Source organism: Hermetia illucens, chromosome 2 (assembly GCF_905115235.1).
Source record: "Hermetia illucens chromosome 2, iHerIll2.2.curated.20191125, whole genome shotgun sequence".
Lineage (NCBI taxonomy): Eukaryota > Metazoa > Arthropoda > Insecta > Diptera > Stratiomyidae > Hermetia > Hermetia illucens.
The window spans coordinates 121998993-122026743 of NC_051850.1; the positions used below are offsets into that span (position 1 = coordinate 121998993).

Here is a 27751-nt window from a genome sequence, read left to right on the forward strand (position 1 = left end):
GTATGCGGCATTCTTACGTTCCGTTGCTAGCTTACATTCATCGTCAAACCAGCCGTTCCGACTCCTTTTGTGGCTGGGGCCAAGTATATTTGTGGCCGTATCCATGATAACGTTCTTCAGGTGGTTGTGAAGATCATTAGTTGATGCTTCATCTCCAGGTCCTCTATTGACTGTGGTTATTGCGGCATCCATTTCCCTCTTATAGGTGTTGCGGAGGGTTGTGTTGTGGATGGCTTCAGTGTTCACTCTCACCTGATTGTCAGAGGGGATTCTAGGTGGTATTGTTATTCGAGCTCGGAGCACCATGCCAACGAGATAGTGATCCGAGTCTATATTGGCCCCCCTATATGTTCTGACATTCATCAAGGCTGAGAGGTGGCGGCGTTCGATCAACACGTGGTCAATTTGGTTGAAAGTGGTCCCGTCTGGAGAGGCCCACGTATGTTTGTGGACCGCTTTCCGCGCAAACCAGGTACTTCCAACAACCATTTCGTGTGACCCTGCTAATTGAATAGTCCGCAGTCCGTTATCATTTGTTTTTTCGTGTAAGCTATGGGAGCCAACGTATCGCCTGAATACGGGCTCCTTCCCTACTTGGCTGTTAAAATCCCCAAGTATGATTTTGATATCATATCTGGGACAGGCTTCGAGGGTTCTTTCTACTGCCTCGTAGAAGGTATCCACCTTCTCTAGCAAAAATCGCATATCTCGGCCTCGCATTTGAAATATTAGGATCATCAATGAGTGCATGTATCCCTAATATCCGATGCTACAAACTTCAATCACCAAGTAACAACAATTCTCTATATTATATTCATAGTAAAATCATATCTGCGAAAAGTACCACCTGTAAGTAAAACGATTTTGGATACTTTAACGAAACAAAACAACAAAGTTGAAACTGCGAAAATAAACGTTCTAATGCGCTATACGTCTTGCAGATGATTCTAGAGACAGATACGTATATACCCAAGAGAAAGCAAATCGTAAAAAAAGACCGCCCTATAAAAAGCATGGAAATTCCATTCTCGTTCTAAAAATGCATGCACTTTCCATAGATTTCAGCATCAGAAAATTACTGTTCCTAACGAAATTTTCTTTTTCATTAGTCATAAAATGTGCACCTCTGAAATTCCATTCCTACGCAAAATAAAATTTATTCAGCCCATACAGTGAATCTACTAATAGGTTTTCCTGTAACTTTCCCACTGGAATTTTGATTCCATTTTCAGTGCATGGATACTACCATCTACACTAGCGAAAATTCAAGGCTACTAACCAATTAAAAAATATAATGTGTTGATAAACCCCGCAAAATAATAAATATGTGGCTTGGGTAATAGTTTCTTTTTCGTTTTTGAAAGAAACTCAGTGTTCAATGTATTTTTAGTTCATCAGTCGTCTCCAATGCGTTCACGTTCTACTTTACTCGTAAATCTGATGTTAGAATTAAAAATACACAACCCATGTTCAAAATGTGGGTTAGGTGCTTTATGAAGTCAGAGATACGATTGCCACCTGAATTTATTATATTCAGATTATATGATTTGAGGAACATATGCTCGGCAAGATGTTAAGGCCTTCAAATATTTTTTCACATCTGATGATTAGGTGGTGATTTTATTAACAAATTAAATTGTTATTTTATTTATAGACACAATTATACTATAGGACTAAGATACGATTTTTTTCTCACTACTTAAGAGAAATAATTAGATTTGTTTAATTATCTTATCATACATTGATTAAATCTTTTTGAATAAACAGGTTATACCTATATTTGGATTGACAAAAAAACGACTTGATTTACCGATTTGACATGTTTGTGGGCTTTGTGCTTCGTACAATACAGTCTAGGAGAATATGCAAAAACATTTGATTAAATTAAATACGCAACTGGTCTTGGTTTCGGATTATAGTCAATCCGGAGCAGTAGTCTGGAGATTAATTATTCTCCTTGATGAGACCAAATCTAAGAGTGCATGTCTAGTTGGAAGATAAAAAGTTCAAAAATTCAACCCCCAGTTTGCTATATTAAATGTACGCCACTCCCCCGGTAATAAATCACATTTTTTAAAGAGAATTTGTTTTTCCCTCTCCGTGGCTATCATAAATTTGAACAACCATTCGTCAGCGTCTATAGCGGCAGAGGAACTATCGACGGAATATTTCTTTTTAAGGTTTTGTTGGCAAAACAAAACCTTATTCAAATCGGTTCAATGTCTGTCAGTCATACGCACTTTTCCCAGAGACGGCTGTACCGATTGACACGAAATTTGGTGAGACGGTGGGAAGTACTTTTCGAAGCCCGTCTTAGTTTTGAGATTTGTTTTAAAGGCGAGCAGTGGGAGGGGTGGAAAGTGATGATTTCTTTAACGGACCCATTCTCAGAAACTACACAACCGAAAAATTTGAAAAAAACTCATGGAGCTGCCTCTATATGCTGCTCAGTCCTCAAAATACTCTCCGTATCGATATCTGGTCAAATTAAGTTAATAATAGTATATAACCATATTTTTGGGAAAATTGAGTAAAACCCCCAGAATTATAAAAGTTGGTAGTATTATAAAATATAGTATGAAGCATATTATCCCCAAGTTTGATCAAAATCATACTATTAGTAACAAAGTTACAGTAGCTCAAAGTTGCCTTACCGTGTAAATTTACAACCCGAAGTACTAAATCTGACATGCTAAATGCATATACATAACGGGCTACGTACAAATGGGATAGTTCTACACTCACAGAAAAAGCAAAAAAAACTGTTATACCTGAAGCGCCCAGCTTCCGGTTTCCTGACTTGTTATGTTTGCAGTCCCTTTTGTGCTCCTTTAAACATATGTTATTTATACTTATATCTCACAAGAAAATTTTAATCGAGACTGTTAAAACTGATAGATTTCTGGAGGGAGCGAAAATGCTTATAAACCTTGTTCATTGGAGCCATGAACGCAACAACAAACAGGACTACCACGTAAAGTGAGCGATTGTCACAATCATTAGTAAGTATAGGTGAAGCGATTTGAGAAAGCCGCTGAACAATTTAACGTAAAATGAATGCTTGATAGCATGCAGGTCATAGTGTATTGTATATGTATTTGCAATACTGACATCTTAGAGTCTAATAAATTAAGGTGAAATGCAACTTTGCCCTACTGTCACTTTGTTAATAATAGTACGATATTTAAAAAACTTTCCAGGTTAAATAGTTTAGACCATGACATAAAGTGCATTATCATGGCGGGTAATACTACATTCGGTGCTTCTAAGGTTTTCTATCAAACCTATAATTATGCACTATTATTAAATTAGTTTAAGTAGATATCAACAACGGCGCGTATAAACTTGGCGCGTATGTGCGGTTGATGCTTGCTTTCGATATTGGTTTATGAAAATCATATATTTTAACCGCTTCTCTTCTAGAACTACCGTTTGAACGTTAGAACTGCTTTGGAAAGTACTAGTCGAGATCTTTCATTTGATAGGCGTATATTATTATGTAGCAGGCTGGTGATGTCAAAGCTTGTACTCTTAGTATATTTCTATAAACAATTAAAATGAGTTGAAGATATCGAAATTATGGGAAGAACAACTCTAGATGTACAAACTACCTTCGGCGGCATATTAATGAAGGCAAGACGAAATATATGGTGAAAACGTCAGTACTAAAAGTGAATGCAGGACCAATATCAAATCGCACTTGTCAACTGAAAACAATAAAGATAGGAGAACACAATTTTGAAACCATTGATAACTTCTCATTTATAGGTTTTCAACCCTATAGTTTTAACGACGAAATCCCCTAGCGGTTGTTGGCAGCCAACAGAGCCTATTTCAACTTATAAGAACTGCTCTGTTTAAGGGGGTCATCCCGTGTGTCGGGTTGGAGAAATCGATTTTTTTGTGTATGAATTGTATCTATATATAGTGGAGAATATGTGGGCAAAGGGATTTTCTGATATTCCCAGTCGTTCAGAAATTAGAGTGTTAAACAAGTAAGGAGTTTGCAGCCGCGGCTAGAATACTCGATGAGAAAGAGCACCGAATTTTTTTTTTACCTGATAGTTTTTTACCTGAGCCTTATAAATTCGAGCATAGGTATAAATATAAAAAGATGGAAAACCAATCAATTGTCTAAACTTATTTGCTGTTTGAAATGAAAAGGATAATCCAGTCTAGAGTGAGCACTGAGAAGCTTTCAAGCTATACTCAGTTATATTTTGTTGTAAGTATTGTGCTGTTTGTGTGTTCAGTGATTTTTTTAAATGGATCGTACGAAGGGAGATCGCTTTAACGTTCAACGTCATGCTCGCACTAAAAACCGAGTATTTCATGGGAATCGATACTTATCAGAGAAGAAAAAGGACTTCGCATCAACATCAGCAAAGAAACTTTTGGCAAGCATGAACATGGATGTTCCAATTGCGACAAGTTTTGTATATTGTATATTTAGATTTTGCTGGAGTTTTCTCCGGTATTACTGCAAATAATAAAATATACGTAGTAGTAAAAAAGGAATGCGTAGGACATGTCGAGAAAAGAATGGGAACGCGGCTCCGAAATGCAAAGAAGAATCACAAAGGCATTGGTGGAAAAGGGGCTATAAAACTTACTGATAAGGTTATTAACGACCTCACTACTTTTTGGGCTATCTATTCGTCGACACGCAAATTCGATAGAAGGAATGAATCAAGAAATTTGGGCAACCTTCTTCCATAAATGTTCTACAGACGAAAATCCTCAGCATCAAAATTGTCCAGCAGGCGAGGACAGTTGGTGCAAATAGCGCGAAGCGTAAGCTAAAGGAGAACTGGATAGTTTCCACCACGAGAAGGCACCTTTGACTGAAGAAGTTCAAATCAATCTACGAGATGATCTCTTGAACAGAAGTTTAGGAGCAGAGACCCAGAATAACAATGAGTCGTTAAATACATTGATCTGGACTTTCGCTCCTAAACACCTTCATTCTGGGGCCAAGGTCGTAGAAATAGCAACTTTTCTGGCTGTAATTATTTTCAATGAAGGATTCAATGGCATTTTCAAAATCCTAGTGACAATGGGATGTCAAGCTGGTCACATATGTCAGGTTTATGCCGACCACCGTAATGAAGCGCGACTTTGGGGGTCCGAACGACGATCGGCTGACCTCGCTAAAAGAGCCAGAATTGAAACCAGAGTAACAATCGGCCTTACAAGACTTTTTTGAAGAAACGGAGGGTGCTCTCTATGGACCAGGTATAGCAGATTAATGGTGAGTGAAAATTTTACTGTTGATAATCACATTTAAATTTTCAAATGCGTTTTTCTCGAAACTGCATCTTGAAAATCCGCTGCCACCATAGCTCAAAATCTATCCAACCAAATTCTTTGAAATTTTGACGTTTTCTTCAATACATATTTCTACGGTCCGTAAACTAGGATAATTGCAATCGGACGGATAGTTTTTTTTTCTTAAAAAAAGCCATAAAAAAACACCAAAATCCAAAAAATTAAGTTTAAAAGCCCACCAAAAATTTACCTTTTAATACTTTCTAATTATCCTAGTTTGCGGACCGTGGAATATTGTCCACATTAAAATGCCGTTAAGTTTTTTTTCCTGAGATGAACACAGCACCCTCCACCGTGGCAGCAGAAAAACACCTTTTTTTGGAGATGCATAAATTGACACGTATTCCGAAAACCGGGTACGATATCAAGCTGAAAAATTTATCACATATACCAGAGATATCAATAAACATATGGTGAAAAAGTCACGTTTTTATCTTTATCCAGTCCTCCAAAATAATTTTTCAAAAAAAGGCAAAAAAAAACGGCCTTCACACGGGATCACCCCCTTAATACGTCTCAAGATAGAGTCGAAGCTCATACTGTATCAGACAGTGATTTTACCACGTAAGAACGTAGGGTGCACCCCTATGTCACTATTCTGTAGATGGAAAAGAAATTTCAGATAGGTTACAAAAAGAGGGATAAATTTCCCCCCTTGTCCGAACCGGAACTACCAATTGAGAGTGGCTAATGCAGCCCAAAACACGTCCCTAAATAAGCCGCTAAGGAGAAATTCCGAAATTCATCGGCAATGCATCGCACGGTGGGTTAGAGATAGAATAGTCGAGCCTGCCACCCAAGCCCAGTAACAGTCGGATCTCCTGTACAAGAATAAGATGCTCTGTGCAGAGAATAAAAATTAGTGGAGGAAAATAGTGGAATTGATCAGATTAGTCAGCGAATTAATGAAATTATCCCTAGAAATGAAGCTTGAGGTAGCGATCCCTTAAGTTCACGTTCAGTTCGGCCGGGTGGTTACGCCGGAAGAGCCCAGAATGCACTCTGTCGCCAGTTGAACTGAATGCATCATTCATGTACCGACAAGCCGCAATATCATAAGTTCAACTTCGGACGTGGAAGGCTTTAAGACGAGAATTTGAGATATTTTCGTTGGTGAGCATTTATCAAAAATGTTCATTAGCGATAAAGATGCCCAGAAAATTATCACTCACAGCCTAAACAAACATGAAATCCTCGCTCAGATCCTAAACGAACATGTCTGCCCGGTTTGCCGAATCATTTTTTATTTGATCACCGACCGCCTGAACAGTGAAAACTGACTAACCCATTCCATCCACGTTACGACCGCCGGTCAAATGTGGATTCTTCAGGCGTAACCGAACGTGTTCACCGAGCTTTATACGTGCGGCCAGTGAGCTGCAACGTACTAGCCTACATCTAAGTCAAAGGAACAAGTATGAACAGCGTTTACCGGCATCGTCAACATGGAATTAACGGAGGAAGTAGACAGAATCTTATTAAAATCAATTTACTGTGTGCTGTATGCGTCGAACTTCTGGTTTTCGATTTGTTAGTAAGTGCATAAACGGGAGCTATTTCTCCTCTACCTGGAAAATAACCAACATAATTCTTAATAAGGAAAAGACATGTGAGATATATGGACCAGAAAACCTTAGGCCCATTTCCTCGTTGTCAAACTTGGGAAAACTTTTTGAGAGCAGTGAGAGACATGAACTGGTTACAACAGCACTGTGACCTCAAGAGTACTGCAAGGATCCGTTTCCGGTCCAACCCTATATAACATGTTCAAGGCTGATGTCCCGACCATTGACATCGGCACTGAACTGGTCCAAATTGCCAATGACACGATTATCTCCTTCAATCTAACCAAGGCAAACGAAGCGATTCAGAAATGTTTATCGACTTAGAAATGCAAATTTTCCACTTAGAAATCTAGATATTTTGCCTCTAGATCCATCCACAGAGAAGAAGATTAGAGCTTATAGTTCGTAGACGTGAACAATACGGTGAGCAGATCAAACTCGATCAAACACTTAGGAATTCAATAACACTCAAATCCCACCTTGCGTTCGTTATTATTAAAGCTTGCGATGCATCTATGTACTACCTTCTTCAAAAGAAAGTAGGTATTAATATCAAAACCTTCATACGACCAATTATATGTTGCGGAGCCCCTACATGGATTATATCCTCAAAGAAAGCCATGAAAATGTTCATAGCATTCGATCGTCGGATCTTATGACAATGCACTGATATGATTTACAATTGGAATAAAAAAATTCGGGTGAAATGCCGAAGTATATCGACGAACAAAAACCCGTACTCAACTTTACTGAAAGCTTTTTCGTAAGAAAGGAAAACCACCAAACACCCACATTAAGCGCCTATACCAACAGGGTAAAACATCCTCATTAGCCATATTTCTCTGCCAACTCTCCTCCTCCTCGATTTTTTTTCTGCTAGATATTTTTCCACTTGTACGAAGAAGCTACAGCACATTAACGCGTTAATGTAAATTCTTATAAAAAAAGTAGGCTAGACTAAGTTATCGTTCTCGCGCTTTTAGTGCGGGTGCAGTTTTCATTATGGATAGATTGCTTCAAATAATAATGTTATGACAGATGTATAAAACAATTATACAAATATTAAGTAAGATACAGAGAAGGTTGAGTAGGTCAAACAATTGGAAGCTAGCATAAGAATTTTAGGCGAAAGCAGCTTTATGGTTTCTTACCAGGGTAGAAGCAAATCATTAGACGCTCACCTCTGCCCTAGGAGCAGCGTAACCGAATTATATTGAGCATAAATCCACCCATACTTTGAGCCAAAGGTTGGTCAAAGCGGAAAATATTTTTGTTTAAGAATTTAGAGGTCCTAAGTCCACATCCACTTGATGTCGGACCGGACCAAATGGAGAGCAACTTACTCCCTTTTCTTTTAGTCCACGGACACCTCGTTTAGGGCTTAGCACCTAAACTTAAAAAAATATTAAGTAAAGACAGCTTGACGGTTTCATACCAGGGCAGAAGCAAATTGCCAGACGCTATAACTTAGCTAATAGTAGTAGAGTTGATATCAAATTTGATGACACTGTATGTTTTCTCATGAAATTGATTAAAAAGCAAAAAAAAATTGAAATGAAAATACCATATGGCACCCATCAAAATACTACAACTCGCAAAAATTGCTTAACCCGACACGGTGCGTCTTATATACCAAGCCACCTTGCAGATAGAGAACTTTTCACCAGTTAGTAATGTAATGTAATGATTTTTGGTGTAGAGTCTTAGTATGTGTGTCTCCAATTGCTAATTGTCCCAGGAAAAGTACAAATTTGATATAAATTTGTTGATTTTAATACGATTACCTTGAAATTTGCCAGTATCAAACAGACAGGCAGACATTGAATCTATTCTAGTAAGGTTTTCTTTCACGCAAAACCTTAAAAACAGTCATTCTTGGGCTATATAACAGCCATTTTTTATCGAAAAAAATCGCACGGTTAAACACTACATTTTTAAGGTTTTGTGTAAACACAAAACCTTATTAAAATCGGTTTACCGTCTGTCTGTCTATCTGTCTGTCTGTCTGTCTGTCCGTCTGTCTGTCTGTCTGTCCGTCACACGCATTTTTCTCGGAAACGGTTATAGCGATTGACACCAAATTTGGTAAAAAGGTGGGAACTGTGAACGCTCACGCATACAGTGAGTTACATCCTCTTACGTCGAATTTAAGGGGGGGTCCCCATACATGCAAAAGGGGGGTGTAATTTTTTTTTTCTTCAAATATAGTCATGTGGGGTATCAAATTAAAGGTCTCGATTAGTACTTTTCGAAGCCAGTCTTAGTTTTGACATTTGTTGGAAAGGTGGGGAGTGCGGGGGGTTGAAAGTGACCATTCCTTTACGGGGGCCATTCTCAGAAACTACCCAACCGAAAAATCTGACAAAAATCAAGAGGCTGCCGCTATATGGTGCCTGGGCTCCAAAATACCTTCCACACTGATATCTGCACAAATAAAGTTAATAATAGTATATTACTATAATTTTTAGTAATTCGCTGCAAAACCCCCCTTAAATTCAAGCTAGGACCATGAAATTTCGCAACAATATAGGGTGTAACATAGAGCATGATATTACCAAGTTTGGTGGAAATCGCACTATTGCTGACAAAGTTATAATACGTCAAAGTTCTCGCTTCTTTGCAAATTCAAGGCTATAAATGTCAATATCATCCGAAAGTAGATATTCTCACATAATACTGTATATGCATATGTTACGTGCTACGTACTAAGAAATGCACAAAACCTTTCGTACCTGAAGCGTCCAGCTTCCGGTTTCCCGACTTGTTATATATTGAACAAGCTTATCAAGTTTCAAAATAATCGATTTAGTAGTTTCGGAGTAATTTCAACCGTGTCATTTGTAGAAAAACATGTTTAAAGTTTCCACTTCAGGCCGTTTACGGAACGGATTCTTGTTTTTCAACAATCATAGCTCAGTAAATTTTAAGCACAATTAGTTATACGTAAAAGAAGTGCAATAAAAAAAGTGAAAAGTGGAGTTGACCCCCTTAAACAGAAATCGATATGGGACCTAGACGCTATATAGTGGTAGTTTCATGATTTTTTTCAGATTTTTCGCCTGGGTAGTTTCTGAGAGTGTCCGGATGACTCAAGTGGTTAGAGCGCTGTGTTGTCTTAGGGGAAGATCGCGGTTCAAATCTCATTGTCACTGGATGTCGAACTCCAATTGAGTCAGCTGCGAATGAGTACCTGAGTCAAATCATGGTAATAATCTTGGGTGAGCGTAATGCTGATCACATTGTCTCCTACAGTGTGCTGTAGTGTACTATTGCGGTCATGAAAGAGGTGCTCTAACACACTTCGAGGCCCTGATTTAATATGGATTGTGGCCTCAGTTGCTGAGAATCGCTCCATCAAATAAGTGATCAGTTTTCAACCTCCGCTCTCCGTTCGTTTGCAACTAATGTCGAACGCGGCGAATGGTTTCTGCACTTAACGCTGCCTCATTGTAATAAAAGACACTAATGCACAAGCAGATTGACAGAATATTACTCAAAAATGCTTTAAATTATTGAGAGCATCACTACTAAGTAGAGAAAAATAAAGTGCGTTTATTCTACGCATCAGTTCTGATAATAACTATTGAGGCACAGATTTATATATTCGTTCGTTCTAGCTAATGCAAAGAGAAATATGCTGCTTTTCTTTTACAAATGATGTTTATACACTTATATCTGCAACTCTACATTTAAATTAAGTTGATATTCCATTTGATTCAGAAGTCATGATGGCTAAAATTTTCTGTGCTGGTTGAAATAAGCTGTGAACCATTGTATATATTATTGTGGTATAATTGAAGTAATCACGTGACTCTACATGGTTCTTCGAAAGGTCATACATTCTCAGGTTTCATTAGCTAACCATCTCGACACTGTGAGACATATCTCCCAGTACGGAAGCTTCCATAAAATCACATAGTGACGGAAAACCACAGAACAAATCTTCGACGAACTTGAAGTGGTGACAATCAATGTTCTCCATATTCTTCCGTATCATTTTCATGCTCCAATTTCTAACTGATTATTTGATCACAATATCATTTCGATATGTTTCATACCAAAGTAATCGCGTGATTCCACGTTTTACCTTAATAAAAAAATTGCGATATTACGAGTGTTTGATATACGAGTATGTATGATGCATTAAAATTCCAAATAGCAAATGCACTCGTGCGTAATAGACATTATTCGGTAATATAACAACGCGTCTCTGTTAAGTGTGACTATTATTCATATCCATTAAATGTCCCGGAAACATTAGTTTGTGGTAAATTAAAATGTAACTAATCGATATTGTAAAATGACGTGGAAATGCTTTTCAATGCAATGCACAATTTACATTTCGTCATGAAGAACATATTACGTCAAGCAATGCAGAAAATATAAAACATAACGTGGTCTATGAAAATGTTGAAATCCTACACCAGCAGAAAATTGCTGATTCGAGACATTATAGAAAAAAATCAGGGACTATTTGGAAAAATATTGTCAATGCTCTGACTACATTTTGCTTGTCTATTGTAGATTAAACCAGGCAATGAAAACTGAGGGCGATGGAAATCGCACAACATTTATAGAAATTATTAATCACATTTTACTGATAAAAATATTAGCTTCCCAATTCGATTATGAACATGACTGGGGAAAATAGAAACAGTGGGATGTTAATATGGGAAATCATTCGAGGCCTAGCCACTGTCATGCATCGAAGGATTTCCTTTCGGTAATCTTAGCTCAGCAATTGACAGCTGCCTTTAACTGTGATTCCCCAACACCAAGTTTTCAATATTCATCCTTTTTTCTTTAAATTGTATATACACACGTATATACTTTGTTAAGAACTTTCGAACGTTTCACATCATCATCATTAGGCCGCAACAACTGGTCCAGGCCTGCCTTAGCAAGACATTCCAGACATCTCGGTTTTGCCCGGAGGTCCACCAATTCGATATTCCTAAAAGCTGTCTAGCGTCCGGACCTACGCCATCGCTCCATCTCAGGCAGGATCTGCTTCGTCTTCTTTAGCTACCATAGATATTGCCCTCATAGACTTTCCGGGCTGGATCACCTATTGAGCCGGATTTTATCTGCAACCAGACGGTCGTGGTATAGCTTATAGATTTCATCGTTATAGAGGTTGCCGAATTATCTATTCTCATGTAGAAACCAAAAATTGCTCGGAGAATTCTTCTCTCGAACGCGGCCAAGAGTTCGCAATTTTTCTTGTTAAAAACCCAGGTTTCCGAGGGATATACATATGTATAAGGGCTTGCAGGATCATTGTCTTGTACACTAAAAGCTTTGACTCTATGGTGAGGCGTTTGGATTCTCTTGATTACCAATAACCGTGCGCTGATTTCATCGTGGTAGCTGTTATCGGTCGTGATTTTCGACTCTGGATAGAGAAATTTTCAATGGTCTCAAAGTTGTATTATAGTATCCGATCTTTATTGTTCTCGTTTGACCAGTGCGATCCGATGTTCGTTCTTTGATTTTTGGCGCTGACATTGTCACCATTTTACAATACTTCGTCTTGCTAATATCGTCAGCGTAGGCCAGTAGTTGGGTGGACTTGAAGACGATGATGCCGCTCGCATTAACATCGGCACCGCGGATCACTTTTTCCAGGGCCATATTAAAGAGGACACATGACGGGGCATCGCCTTGTCTTAGGCCGTTGTTGATGTTGAATAATCTCGAGAGTGATCCTGCTGCTTTTATCTGGCTTCGCAAATCGGTTTGGGTTAGGCTAATCAGTCTTCCGTGGGATGCCGAATTCTCTCGTGACCGTGTACAGTTTTACCCTGTTTATGCTATCATAGGCGGCCTTAAAGTCAGTAAAAAGATGATGCAACTGATGGCCATATCCCAACAGTTTTTCCAATCCAAATCAATGTTTCACAGGCCTGTGAAATGTACCACCGTTCATGAACTTGAAATAAGAGAAATCCCCAGTTTTAAGGGTATTTCAACATTTTTTTATTTACTGATTTGATGTAGTCTCAAGCCGAAACTCACATTAACTGTTTTTTATTTTAATTTTTTTTTATGAAAGCAAATCAAGTCACTACTAACAAGACGACACAAAACAGCCCCTTTTTATATGAATTGTATTTGTGACATCAAGTTTTTCCGGCTACTTTTTGAGATTGCTCGGCCATTTATTATTCGATTTGCTTGCTTTCTTTTTAAGGTTTTTGTGTACGTGAACGCGAGGTGTAAATGTAATGATGTGAATTCCCATCCACCATATCCAGGCACCGTTGTTTCACCCGGCCTTTTGGTCGCTTACCATCGACTCGATGTTCAGACCAATCTTGGCAAGTGAATTGCGATAAATTTTATATTCGGTCACAAAGAACACCAGTTGTGGAACACCACTTCATCTAGGTTGCAATTCTCCATTGGCTTGCCATCGACCCGAGATATTTAAATCTCTCAGTTCTGGGCAGATTATTGCCGCGGGGCGGGTCCTCATACATGCAAAATAGGAGTGGACATTTTTTTTATCGAATATATGTCACGTTGGGTATCAAATGAAAGGTCTGGATGTGTACTTTTCGAAGCCTGCCTTAGTTTTGAGATTTATTGGAAAGACGGGGAGCCCAGGGGATCGAAAGTGATGATTTCTTTAGTGGACCCATTCTCAGAAATTACCCTACCGAAAATCTGGAAAAAATCATAAAGTTGCCTCCATACGGTGTCCAGGCTTCAAAATGCTCTCCAAACCGATATCTGCTAAAATTAAGTTAATAATAGTATGTTACTATGTTTTTCGAGGAATTGACTAGAAATGTTTATCTCATTTATGATATAAAAGACTGGCTACATTAATTTTCTCGATGAGAATGAGAGTATGTGCTCCGTAAATTCTTTATATGCAGTGAAGACCACGACTCTGTTTAGGGATTTTCTACATATATGTTTGTGTCGAAATATTACAAAAAATAATGTCGTCCGAAAGGTTAAAAGGTTCTTATCAAACCAACATAAATAATTTGACAATGTCAGATAGGAGTAGATTAATATTTTCAGATTTGTATGAATGTGACTTTTTACCTTGTGAAAAAGGATTCCTAAACTATATAGAAAATTTCAGTCAATATATGTCATATACATACTAAATAGAATCTTCCTTTGTGTATCTACTACTGACATGAGAAAAAGTTGTTACAAATTTACATCACTTACCAGTCGAGAAGCGCCAAGGGTTCAATGATCGTACTGAAATGAAAACAATTTAAAGATTAACAAAATGTAAAACACGTTAAGGTTGCATTATATAGAACAAAATTACTCTTCTAACAAGGACTTTCTTGAACCTAAATTTGCCGTTTGAGCAAGTGTGCTGACACTCCAATCATGATCAGCTTCACATTTAGACTAGCCATGAAAAATATTTAGAAAGTTTAAATATACCGACATCAACTGCCGAAGAAAATCGAAAGTCCATTATGGGATTTTCACCAAAAGTACAAGTAGTTCCAGCATAAAGCATTTAAGATGGAGCTAGAGTCAGGTTTAAGATCCCTGCACACGTCAGCTACGTTTTTCGCGTAGCTGCCGGATGGTGACGACTTCAGTTCCCGCAGTGCATCCATGAGCAAACGCAACAATCCGGTGGTGTTAAGGCTGGACTTAATGTTGGGGATAGGCTCGTTGGGGATTTTCAGGTTCTTCCCGTATAGTAGCTCCGTGGGATTTACAGCAAATTCCTCGCAATTGACTGCCTGGAGGCCAAGTAGAACGAATGGCAGAATTTGTGACCAAGAAGGGTCGTTTTGGGCCTATGCCGTCTTTCAAGCATCCCATTGAACTACGGGTGGGGTACATGGTTATCCGGTGACGTGTGTTTGAAATCGGAGAGTTTGCCTAACTTCGAGGAAAGGGAGGATTCCAACTGCATTCGCAGGTCAGTGTTTATACCATAACTGTATTTTTCTAATTCACAGACTCGTTGGTTCTCTCAGGCTTCTTTTTTCCGTCTGTGAAGTCGCTTCTCCGCTCGACAGAGTTCGTGATAATTCTCTGCGCATGCCACCGTTTTTTGAGAATGCAACATTATTCGGTGTGCAGCATTCTTCGGTTCCGTTGCTAGCTTACATTCATCGTCAAACCAGCCGTTCCGACTTTTCTTGCGGCTAAGGCCAAGTATCTTTGCGGCCGTATCAATTGTAACATTCTTCAGGTGATTGTGAAGATCATTTGTTGACTGCGGTTATTGTGGCATCCATTTCGCCCTTATAAGTTTTGCGGAGGGCTGTGTTGTGAATGGCTTCAGTAATCACTCTCACCTGGTTGTCAGAGGAGATAGTAGGTGGTGTCGTGATCCGATCTCGGAGCACTATGCCAACGAGATAGTGGTCTGAGTCTATATTGGCTCCCCTATATGTTCTGGTATTCATCAAGGCTGAGAGGTGGCGGCGTTCAATCAGCACGTGGTCAATTTGGTTGAAAGTGGTCTCGTCTGGAGAGGCCCACGTATGTTTTTGGATCGCTTTCCGACCAAACCAGATACTTCCAACAACCATTTCATGCGATACTGCTAACTGAATAATTCGTAGTACGTTATCATTGATATCCCTATGTATGCTACGGCAGCCGACGTATCGCCTGAGCCCGTAGGCTCCTTCCCTACTTGACTGTTGAAATTTCCAAGTATGATTTTGATATCATATCTTGGACAGGCTCCGAGGGTTCGTTCTACTGCCTCGTGCGGTCTCCTCTGTAGGGGCGTGAACGTTTATGAGGCTTATATTTCTAAACTTGCCTCGCAACCGCAGAGTGCATAGCCGTTCGCTTATGTTTTCAAAGCCGATAACAGCAGGTTTCATTTTTTGGCTGACTAAGAAACCTACTCCGAGCACATGGTTTATTGGATGGCCACTATAATATATGGCGTAGCGGCTCTACTCCAGAAAACCAGTCCCTGTCCATGACATCTCTTGTAACGCTGCTACATCAGCCTTATATTGGGACAGGGTATCGGCTAGCTGCTCAGCAGCATTCGGTCTGTACAGGGAGCGCACGTTCCATGAGAAAATGCGCAAATCGTTAATCCGTTGTCGTTGCCGGGTTCGTCGTTTTAAAATCCATCCTGTCCGAGGCCCCTTCCGTGGCTTCGTAATATCGATTTTCCGTGTAGGATTGTCAGCCCTACCCAATCCCCGACCTGAAGGAACATTGGGTACATTTTGTCCCGTTTCTATGCCTTTACTAAGTTTAAAGTAGAGAGCATAAGGCAATTTGCGATAGAGTGCGCAAAATCGTGGATGAGAGAAATGGGGTACAAGGCACAAGGTCTGCATTTGCCATTGGGTTTAGGGATCATGTGAAGTGGCGAAGACCAACAGTTATCTGAAGGTCTACAAATACCTTACTTAAGAACATCATGTACAACAACTAGCAATCCATAGTGACACAGGAAATCTGCGCCTAAATGGGAGCGCTGATATCCACTACAATGAATCGTCAAGAAAACCCTCCTCGAAGTCCTAGACTCATGTCTACCTGCCTATACCCATCTGTTTGAACCGATGAAAAGTTTCCTTCCGCGGGTTTTAACTATTATGGTGATTCCAAGGTGCGGGAGGAACTAAGACTTCAGCGCCTGTAGTGACAGAGTAGCGGCGCCTGCTCAAGGGGTTGTAAATTGCTCAATTTCGCAGCAAATCAAGTTTGTCAGAAAAATGCAGGGAGTGGTGAATTTTGTGGCGTTTTCGGCGAACCTTCCGTGGTACCAGCATGGTTCTTGCCTTTCTGACCACCTACTAACCTATCGCCTTTTTCGGAAGACGAACTTAGACTGAAAGCAAAACACCAACTGCTTCTGCCAATTCAGAAACAGTGGCTGTCAGTACTGTCGCCATCTGCTGCAGCTGAGCCACCTAATTTGGCGTGTCACAGAACACTATGCCAAGTGTCCGCGAGTGCTTCACATAGATCGCACCGGACTATTGTTACTGAAATAACGGTTGGAACTATTTAATTTTATGTAGCTTCGAAATTTAATTCATATTTCTATGCTATTTTGAGTAGAACAGTGTTTGGTGTCACATCGACTTAGATACATCTTTGCTCTTCTTCCAAAGGTAAACATCTACTCAGTGTATTATAGTCAACTATGTTGTAATATATTTAAACCAACTATAGCTGTTGGCACTAACATCTAGAAGAAGCGAACGTGGAAAACAAAGAAGATCGTACCAAATAATTCCAAATTTAGATGTAAATTGTAACCAAAATTTGACCCTCTCTATTAATCATCTAGATAGCCATAATATACCTTGCATATTTGATTTAATTTGGCAGGTTTTTAGTTTCCATAATCAAGTACTGGTAAAGTTCTGAGTCTGCTCAATAGATTATTATGATGAGCAAAAACTGGATTCATTCATTCATTTCCGACTCCATTGCCCAGAAAATATGGAGTTGGAGCATTTTATTACAACTAATTTGTCCCAATGGATATTCGTTATTCCATGATCGCCTACTGTATTATGGAAAACGAATTCCGCCTCCACATTTCACTTGTGCTCCAACTTTTCTTTTGTTACCGCATAGATTAGGCAATAATTTCATGTGACGAAAACCCGTCATGATTCAGATTGTCTGCTTGAATACCAGTAATAAAAGGTAATATAATTCGATAATACGTGCGTGGGCATTGCGTGCTGAATGGAGTATGCTTGCCGCATAGTAGAGGCACTTTAAAGGCTACGCGTTCAGAATATGCAATGAGTTCTCGTTTTGTGCGGTAAAGTCTAGGCCGAGGCCTCATCGATTGGAGACGATAACGTGGATTTAAGGAGTGAATTGCGCCATCGGGGAACGGTGTCACTAGTCAACGGAATATTATGCACAATGGAGCATTACCTTAGGAGACGTGCCGTGGCATTGACCATGGGCCTCAGTAATCAATCAATGGGAAGGAGAGCATTACTTCGCCGAATGTATTTTATGCATAGGAAGTAGTAAAAATCTTTATATCAATTAATTATTATGACTGGAAATGCAATCGGAGAGAAAAAAAAACTTATGCAAATTTGAATCAGTTTGTATTCAACATTCAGACAATCTCCTCAGGTAGTAAAGATTTTTCTATTCTAATCAATTAACGTGAAGATTTGAAGGTGAGCTCAGACTACGTGCAAATGTTCTTTCCAATTTATTTGGCATACAAAGCACATTGTAAACAAAGTTTCCTAAAGAAACAAATCAAAACCAGAAACTCAGCGGTTCAAATATGAAAGGTTTTGTATATTTCTTATATATTTATTTCAGTGAACATTTGTCCCATTTGTTCCCAGCTTGTAATTTATTTATTTATTTGCTAATGAACAATAAACAGCGTAAAACTTCAGTTACTTATTGTCCTCCTCAAGCTAGACTTAAGACTATTGGAAGAAGAAGAGTTTCAAACACCAGCTGTTGTGCGTTATAAGTTCGACATCTTGGAATCGCGAATGGAAATAGATTCCGTGCTCTGTGAAGGGTACGTTAAAAATGTCTGCGTTGCGTGTAATATAAGACGAATTTGAGCAGATCAGTCCATCAGACCCGAGGATCTAGATAGGTTTTACCCTGTTGTAGGGAGAAAACGGAGGGGTAGTCCACATGAGGAAAGTTTTTTTCAAAGAAAAGAGAACGGACAAACTTGCGTTACGTCTTTTCAAAGACAAGATAATCCAGTTACGGGAAGGTGACTAGATCACAGAGCACTACTCTTGGATACTTCTCACGGAGTACTTGAAAAAAAATGAGGAAGATTGGGTAGAGTTAGCATCAGAGAAGGAGTTAAATATAGCCCGACAACATTAGACACTAGAAGATTATTCCTAGATAAACATTGAGAGCGAGTTAGGTAAATACACTTTCAGATAACGCTGGATTAGGATCCGTTGCATGTAAGCAATCTGTTCAAACAAAGTCTGAAAGAATCGGACGTTGGAAATATTGAAATCCATCCAACTATGTACATAATTATCTGACACATAAAAACGGGACAAATTGTACCAACTGGTTCTCCAGTTGGTACAATTTGTGTAGGGCTGACAACCCTACACGGAAAACAACTTGTTACGAAGCCACAACAGGAGCCCCGGAGTGGACGGATTACACAACGACGAACCCGGCAACGACAAAGGAATAACGATTTGCGCATTTTCTCATGGAACGTGCGCTCCCTGTACAGAGATGAAGCTGCTGAGCAGCTAGCCGATACCATGTCCTAATATAGGGCTGATGTAACAGCGTTGCAGGAGATGCGTTGGACAAGAGAAGAGCCGCTACACCATATATTATAGTGGCCATCCAGTAAACCATGTGCTCGGAATAGGTTTCTTAGTCAGCCAAAAAATAAAACCTGCTGTTATCGGCTTTGCAAACATAAGCGAAACGCTATGCACTCTGCGCTTGCCAAGCGGGTTTGGAAATATAAGCCTCATTATCGTTCACGGCCCTACAGAGGAGACTGCAGAGTCGGAGAAGGATATCTTCTACGAGGGAGAAGGATACCTTCTACGAGGCAGTAGAATGAAACCTCGAAGCCTGTACCAGATATGATATCAAAATCATAACTTGCGGATTTTAACAGCCAAGTAGGGAAGGAGCCCGTATTCAGGCGATACGTTGGCTCTCATAGCTTACACGAAAATACAAATGATAACGGACTGCGGATTATTCAGTTAGCAGTGTCACACGAAATGGTTGTTGGAAGTATCTCATTTGCGCGGAAAGCGGTCCACAAACATACATGGGCCTCTCCAGACGAGACCACTTTCAACCAAATTGACCACGTGTTGATCGAATGCCGCCACCTCTCAGCCTTGATGATCACTATCTCGTTGGCATGCTGCTCCTAGCTCGAATAATAAAACCTCCCAAAATCTCCTCTGACAATCAGATGAGAGTTAACACTGAAGCTATCCACAACACAACCCTCCGCGACACCTATAAGAGGGAAATGGATGCCGCAATAACCGCAGACAACAGAAGGACTGGAGATGAAGCATCAAGAAATGATCTTCACAACCACCTGAAGAACGTTATCATTGATACGGCTACAAACATTCTTGGCCCCAACTTCAAAAGGGGTCGGAACGGCTGGTTTAACGATGAATGTAAGCTAGCAACGGAACGGAAGAATACTGCGTACCGAGTAATGTTGCATTCTCAAAGAATGCGGACACGCGCAGAGACTTATCACGAACTCCGGCGAGTGAAGAAGTGACTTCACAGACGGAAAAAGGAAGCCTGGGAAAACCAGCAAGTCTGTGAACTCGAAAAATACAGGAAGCAACCGCACCAGACGCGGAAGTTTTACCAACAAGTCAGCAGGATGAAGCCTTATACACCTCCATGCTCATCCTGCCGAGATAAAGAGGGAAATCTGATTTACGATAGAATGGGCATATTGAAGCGATGAGTTGAGTACTTTGGTGACCTACTGAACAACCAGAACATCGGCGAGTTGGAGGTCCCGCCAACTGAATATGACGGACAAATACTGCCACCACTAAGTATAGGAGAAACAGTCTGTGCAATTCATCGCCTAAAAAAAACATAAGTCGCCAGGAGCCGATGGAATTAAATAAGTTAAATATGGAGGCGCCCAGTTACACCAAGTGGTTCATCAACTTGTGCTCAAGGTATGGGACAGCGAATCAATGCCTGACGATTGGCAACGAGGCATTATATGTCTCATACATAAAAAGGGATATATCACACAGTGCAGCAATTATAGAGGTATCACGTTGCTGAGTACCATCTATAAGATATTCTCCACTATCTTGCTAGGCCGGATAGCCCAATACGCCCAGAACATCATTGGCCCATATCAAGAGGCTTCACTCCAGGCAAATTAGCAACAAATCAGATTTTCTCTCTGCGACAAGCGATGGAAAAACTGTTGGAATATGAACACCACCGACGAAATTAGTAAGACTGACTAGGCTGATCCTGACCAATGTGCGAGGCCAGATAAAAGCAGCAGGATCACTCTCAAGACCATTCGACATCAAAAACGGTCTACGACAAGGGGATGCGCTATCATGTGTCCTCTTTAACCTCGCCCTCGACATCATGGGAACAACCACCCGAGATGTACAAACTGCCTTCATCCAGATCGAGCAGGCGGCGCGAGATCTTGGGCTGCACATCAATGAAGACAAGACAAAATATATGGTGGCAACGTGAGCATCGAAAACCAACCAATCAACAACATCAAACCGCACTGGTCCAATGGGAAGAATATCTAGGGTCGAAAATCACAACCGATAACAGCTACGATGATGAAATCCGTGCACGGTTGTTGTCAGCCAACAGAGCCTATTTCAGCTTACAAAAACTATTTCGCCCGAAACATCTCACCGTAGAATCAAAGCAAGTATTCCTCGGAGGCTTGGGTTCTTAACAAGAAAAATTGCGAACTCTTGGCCGCATTCCAGAGAAGAATCCTCCGAAGAATTTTTGGCCCCTACATGGGGATGGACGATTCCATAGCCTACATAACGACGAAATCTATGAGCAATATCATGACCGTCAGGTTGTGGATAAAATTCGGCTCAATAGGTTACGGTGGGCGGGTCACTTAATCCGTATGGATGAGGATGATCCACCCCGGAAAGTCTAAAAGGGCAATATTTATGGTAGAAAAAGAAAACGAGGCAGACTCTGCCTAAGATGGAGCGATGGCGTAGGCCAGGACGCCAGACAACTTTTAGGGATATCGAATTGGTGGACCTCGGCGCAAAACCGGGATGTCTGGAATTCCTTATTAAGGAAGGCCTACGCCGGATACCGGTTGCTGCGCCGTTGATGATGATGATGATGGAATATGATAGATAATAAAAAGACAAATAACTTACTTCCCGATTGCTGAGACAATAACAAATAAAAGTCCTGGGGGTTTAACGTGAGTACCTGCCCTGTAGGCATAATCCCACGGTCCTCTTTGGACACGGATTGATTTTGTGACCACAATGAGAGCCCCGCCATGACTAGCACAGCGGTACTGGTTTATACTGAGTGTAGGCTCAGCATTCATACCAATCGATGCGAGGTCTATCTAACACCTCTGCCGAAACTAAGGGGTACGGCACCCGAGTTGTACAGCGCAACTCCACGCTTGAGCTCCGAGGAGCTCTGCCCGCGATTTAGGCATAACCACAACCACCATGAAACTCCCACTAGGGGGCCAACCGAAAATAACCGGGCCGAGAACACATCCTTCAGGAATTCTCCTGGAGCATATGCTCTCAGAGGGCCATCCCGGTTCCCATGGTACCAGATAACCTTCGGTGAGGCTTAGTGGCAGAGCCACTTCAGATGAGTCCCTTGCAGACTCAGGTCTGATCGCCCTCCTCGAGTACGTGGGGACGGAATAACAAATGAAGGAATTTATGTTGATCAGAAAACGGAAGTGGCAGTGGATAGGTCGAACAGTGCGAAAAGACAATAACTCCACTGTGGGTTATGCCATGCATCCGAGCCCACTACCCCAGCATAGCCGGTCATTGGATCGCTCTAGAACTACGTGGCATCCAAGAGAGGAGAAAGATCGCAAGCTTCTCGTAAAATTGTGCAGTGAGTTGAGACACATTGCCGGGGAACGACAAAGATAGCGCGAAGATATGGTTAATGCGATATACCCCACATAAGGATTTATGGCAACTATAAGTAGCAAACGAGAGTTCAAATTCTCCCACGCCAAGACCGGAACCAGTAATGGAGTGCAAATACTACTACCCCAAAGTTGACAACAGTCTTCTTCATAAGGATATATAATAAAAATTAAATTCGACATGTCAAGAATCTAGGACATTCTGTTAGATGGGGCATCGAGTACAATGGAATCAGCCTCCGCTCACACATCCTACATACTAACATTCATTTCAGCAAATCAAAGTTTCTTTGCGCTGTTCCAATCGAATATTATAGTCAAAAGATCATGAGGTAAACGACGTACACCAATGATATAAATTGATTAAATTCACAACACAATTTAGGAATATACCAATCTCACAAACTCAAAGAAAAATTATCATTAAACAGATATTTCACTCTTTAATTTAGAAATTCGTTCGAAGACCAGTTTGTAAGTTAATTCTATCAACTTCATTGCCCATGGCCTTAATTTCCAGCTAGAATCATTTTGCAAACTGCAATCTGTCTTGAAAATCACGACTTCTAACCGAATCACTTAAAACCTATAAAAACGAGCGCTCAAAGTTCAATCTTTCCTATCTAATTTGCGTATCTTCCTTATGAAATGAATAGAACCTCAATCGGCTAACGCACGGTCGAAAACTCGTGCGTATCTTTATTATCTGCATTTGTAATCGACAAATTCTTCCAGCTTTTATCAATTCTGTCAGCAATGAACCTAATTGACCCAATTATGATTTATTTAACATGTACTAAATTCATGATGCGCTTGTACGCTTCCTTACCCTAAGAGTATCAGAATAAAAGAGAAGACCAAGTTTTATTGATTCATATCAGGTTTACTCCGCCCCACCTCTCCCTTTCCTTATGATAGATAATAGATAAAATTGTTTACGTGGATTATCAGCGTGGGCTTTATCAATGTTTGGTCTTTTTGCAACTACTAATAATATATATACGTAAACGAAACTGATTAGTAAAATGTGAAAGTTCTATTTTAAGAGAACATCGTGACTCTTAAATTTTCACTTCTTCTGCAATCATTCAAGCAATAAAATCTACAACAGTTTTCTTAACAAATTCTAATTCTCAACTTTATTACGTGTACGTGAAAAAAATACACAGTTTCGCATGGAATTCGCAAATCAATTGTAGGAGATACTCTTTTCACTTCGGGAAAATATTAAGAAAATATTTTGAAGAATGTTCAGCTGTAAACAGTGGAAACATGTGTATGGAGGCGGACGTCTGGACAGAGACATTCCGGAAGTAACTTAAAATATTTTCTTCTCCGAAGAAATTGAAAGAAAATACTCACGAAAATGTTTGTAACTTCCGGTTCATGGAGTATACTCAACTTGTGAAGAACATTTGCAAAAATAAAGGAATCGTTTTGGCCTTTGGAGTCGAATTGCTCATCTCATGATCTTTACAAGAATTTCGTTTTTTGTGGAAAAAAATATTTTATTAAGAAGGAGCAAGTTTACGATTTGGCCTTTTCGTGGATAGAGATGCTGGGGATACGTTTTGTTTTGGTTACTTCGGAAGTATAGTCATTGTCCGAACTTTTTTTAGAAATACGACCCTTTTCAGTAGATCTTCTAAATAGATAGTTTTATTGAATAAAGAATTTAATAAAAATTTTACTATAATTAAAATTTTATAAGCAGCATGAAGACTTCAAAAATGGCGGCGAAACAATTGAAGACCATTCACGTCCGGGAAGACCATCAACCTCGTCAACAATCGACCATTACATACCTTATAGGTATGATTGGAATACCAATTGGACCAATTAATTAAATTTTGAAGAACGATTTACAGAGTGCAGCTGAACCGCACTTTTTGAAAGACAATCTCGTCGCAAAAAGGTGAAGAAATGCTTTTCATTACTGTTGATGAAGCATGGGTTAATGCTGCGACCCAGATTTAACTCAACAGTTAAGCAAATATCGTGCTAAGGGTGAACCGAAACAGGAAAAGTTGCGTCAAAATGAAAACCTCCTGACTTTAAACTCAGATTCTCCACGCATTCAATTGCGAGCCGAGGAGGAATCCTATCGGTGCTACATGATGAGGTACTCTATCCACGAGCCAGTTGTTGTCTCTGGACAGAAGCATTTCTTTGGGGATAAAACAAATCTCGGGTTGTACTAAGGCTGAGGGGAAGAGATCCTCCGGGACATCTTTCGTCAAGGATGAACCGTATTATGACAATCACAACTGGTCAAACAGACGGATAACAAAAGGGAACTTCTCGGCAATAACTAGACCTGATTTGCAGCTGTGGCAGCACATCGGAGGTAAAAACCACCGACTGCATTGCCGGCGGTGAATTTACCTCCACCAGATGCTTTATTACTCGCAGCGATACAATCCCGGCCATCATCAGGGAGCATGTTCAACTTGAGGTCATCGGGGAAACTGGTGGCCGAGAGGCGAGGGGATCAGAGGCGGCGGCATCAACAGTTTCAGTACTCGCCGACGCACTCTTCTCCACCGTCCAGTTGAGGTTCGGGACGAATTCCAAAGAGCGTGTATAAAATTCTCGGATATGGATCCTTTGCATAGACCAGGTATTCCCAGGCTCTATGCATCTCCAGCAACTCCGGGAATTCTATCTCAAATCAATGATGATATTGCATCTCGGGTGTGTGATGATATGTCGCTGCTGCAACTACAATCACTTGTGTATTGTGGTGCAGTTACGGCTATCAGATTGCACGGTCAGAAGATTCGCTTTCGTGTTGTTGGTTTGAGTGACCAAAGAGACCCACCATGGAAAATTCGTCTGAAAAGTCAGCGGGACTCACTAAGGCAGGACATTGCTAGACTGATTCAGATCAGCACTGGCAATGCCAGCAGACGGGTGAAGAATAAAGTGCAGAGGGTTTACCGGAACTATGCCATCCCTAGTGAGACACTCGTAGTTGAAATTCTGGACACACTAAAGCAGAAACTTTCTGTCATATGTAGTCGGTTACGACGGTATGGCGAAAGTCACTCCAGACGTGTCTAGAATGCAATATACGCGGAGTTTTTTCAGATCTCTCAACGAATCCCACCAACAGAGTGTCCAGACAGTACAGTTTTCGGTGACGGAACATGGAACAGAGCGTCCAGACAGTACAGTTTTCGGTGACGGAAGCGAAAGAGTATAGGGGTGGACTTTGGGGGTTACCCGCCCAGCATGCTGGGTGGATCACCGCCGAAGGCACCCGCCATGCCAATGCGCCTGGCATGAATTTTGCGAATGTTACCGAAGAGGAAGTTCAAAGAGCCATAAACAGCTCGCAAAACTGGAGGGGCCCAGGCGTGGTTGACGTGGCAGCACAACTTCATCACCAAGTCGAGTCGCTACGCGCTTATTTTTACAGCAAAGAGCAGACGAGTTCCTTGCATGCGGCTGTCTTCTATCGTTGTTTCTTGCTCAAGATCGCTAATCAACAAGCGATTCTCACCTCTACTCTTCTGAGCCTAAAAGGAAAGACTCCCGTGAGGTTACGACCACGGCGACCGTCGGCTTGTTAATGCTACACTACTGACATTTCCTCGACTAGATGCACCCCTAGTCATGTTTGTCGATGCCTCAGACACAACGATAGGCGCGGCCCTTCACCAACGGATGAACCAAACCTGGCAACCGTTGAGCTTCTTTTCGAAACAATTCAACCCTGCTCAACGTAGCTACAGCGCCTACAACCGTGAGCTACTCGCCGCAAACATCTCCATTAAATACTTCTGCTTCTCCCTTGAGAGCACTTACCACAAACCGCTTACTTTCGCGCTTAAACAAAAGCCCGACAAAACTTTTCCTTGCTAACTTCAGCAATTGAGCTTCATCAGCAAGTTTACATACGACATCCAATACATGTCTGGAAAAGACAACGTCGTTGCGCAGTACACGATCTTGCGCACCCAGGCATCAGGACGAGGAACCGATTAGTTACTGGAAAATATTTCTGGCCGTCCATGAACAAGGACGTAAACTCTTGGGCCAGACAGTGCATCGCTTGCCAGAAGTGTGAGATCAACAAGTACGTAAAAAAGGAAGTATGCGTATTCCCTCGGTCGACTAAGCCCATCCACATTATTCACCTCGACATCATTGGCCCTTTGCGAGATTCGCACGGATACAAGTATTACCTCAAAATTATCGATAGGTTTACACAGTGGCCTGAAGCAATACCTCTGACTGACATTACGGCACAATCATGTGCCGAGGTCCTCTTTCGAGAATGGATCCCGCGCTTTGGTGTACCAGCCGTAATCATCACGGACCAGGGAACGCAGTTTGAGTCCACTGTTTTTTCGGAGTTGGGCAAGCTCCTGGGTTGCAAACCCCACAGGATCACTGCGGATGCCGCTACACCCATCATCAGACTATGATAGTGAGCGGAACGAACAGCTTCAGAAGAAAGTTCTTTTAACTGTGGAAACTGTATCATGACGAACCAGAGAATGAAGTTTGAGTCCACTGTTTTCTCAGAGTTAGGCATGTTCCTGGGTTACAAACCCCACAGGACCACTGCGGATGCTGGTGCACCAACCATCAGACTATGATAGTGAGCGGAATGAAAAATTAATGAGCTGTCAGTGTTGTTTGAGGTCAAAAATTATCAAAAATATGGCAAAACGGTATTAAATAGTACCTTTTTATGAGCGTTCTTAAGCTTAAGCAAAACAACTCGATCGATAAATATAGGAGGTTTTGTGTATTTCTTATGTAAGAACACTTGAGTGTAGAGCTGCTTCATTTGCACTTGTAACTTATATTCATTTAGCATGTCAGACTATCATTTTAGTGTAATATTGATATCCAGTGTTTTGGCTTGCAGAAAATAACATGACAGACGCAACTTTGGGCTACTATAACTATAACAGTAGTGAAGAAATTTTCGGCAAACTTCGGACCTATATACCATATCGGAACAGCTTCAGGGTTTTTTTTCCAAGAGAAGCTCCGTAAAACCTTTAAAACCGACGACAAAACTAACGGAAACTTCGGGAAGTACTAATCGAGACATTTCATTTGATACGCAACGTGACTATATTCGTTGAAAAAAATTACACCCTCAACCACTCATTTACATGTATGGGGAACCCCCTTAAACTCAACGTAGAACAATTCTACTCAATACTCAGAAAACCTTAAAAAAATTTTACCTTTGCTATTGTTGAATTCTGTTCTA

The 27751-nt window shown here is 40.7% G+C and overlaps 1 protein-coding gene across 1 annotated transcript in view; it reads right to left on the minus strand.

The window, feature by feature from the left end:
* Positions 1-27751, minus strand: part of LOC119648006 (zinc transporter foi) — a 70400-nt gene that overhangs the window by 36980 nt on the left and 5669 nt on the right. The window contains exon 2 of the mRNA XM_038049402.1: positions 14085-14117. The gene's annotated coding sequence lies outside the window, so the exon portion shown is untranslated. The remainder of the gene's footprint in view (positions 1-14084; positions 14118-27751) is intronic.